We start from the raw sequence: 971 nt of genomic DNA, 5'->3' as shown, positions 1-971 counted from the left end.
CCTGATAAGAAACCATTTGGGTTTTTTTTCTCCCTCCTTTTACCAAAAGAAATCCATAATAATCATAGTAAACTGTGAAGTAGATTGCATGTAAATATTATATCAAACCCAAGATGAGGATATAGAAATTCCTCAGAGGATGTAAAGAACCTCAAGACAGCTGTAAACTGATAGATTAAGTCCAAATTTTCCTAAAGTTGCCCATGGGCGTCCTCCTTAAGCTTCTTCTGATTTCACGGGTTGCCATAAACTGCCATGTTTTACTCTTCGTGTTCATTCCAGAGAATAATAACGGCGTCTTTATTGCCCTAATTGAATTACACGCCCAAGTCAGGCGCACCAATTATTTCCTTGATTGTGTAACAAGTGCGATGCTGCGGCATCTGGTATCCCCATCCCTCAGGAGCAGTGTGAGGCCAGAGCTGGCTGCGGGCCCACTGATGGTGTTAACCCCCTCATTCATTCAAGCAGAAGCTGCAGAATTGAGAGGGCTCAGGATTTCATCCCTGGGGAATACTAATAACCTTACCAGAGAGATTTGTCTAAGCCTGGTTCGCTATCAACCCAGTCGGCAGGCGTGGTGGCGTGCCAGGACCCTGCAGTCGTGTTGGGGGTAGATAGAGCCTGGTGGGGTGAACGGGGTTGCTTAAGTAAGCACTTTGATTAGCCCAAGAGAAGTCATTAGGGCCGGTGGATGCTGCTCTGAAGACGAGCCGGCTGACTCCGAGGTTGCCGAGTCGGGCTTGTTAGCAGGACCGGAGTGTGTTTTCAGCTGTTCCTGTGTTTCCTTTACAGTCATTTATAGCACATATGGTTGCAAGTGACGATCATTATAGATTTAATTACCAGCGACTTGACCCAATAATCAGCTGTTTGGCGTTTCTAGGACCCATTGGAATGGCTTCAAGGTGCTTGTTTTTCCTGAGCAGCGGTCCAAAAGCTCAAACTTTTTTTTTACTCACCTTCACATA

This window comes from Stegastes partitus, unplaced genomic scaffold (assembly GCF_000690725.1).
Source record: "Stegastes partitus isolate 25-593 unplaced genomic scaffold, Stegastes_partitus-1.0.2 Scaffold236, whole genome shotgun sequence".
Lineage (NCBI taxonomy): Eukaryota > Metazoa > Chordata > Actinopteri > Pomacentridae > Stegastes > Stegastes partitus.
This window is presented reverse-complemented; position numbering follows the sequence as displayed.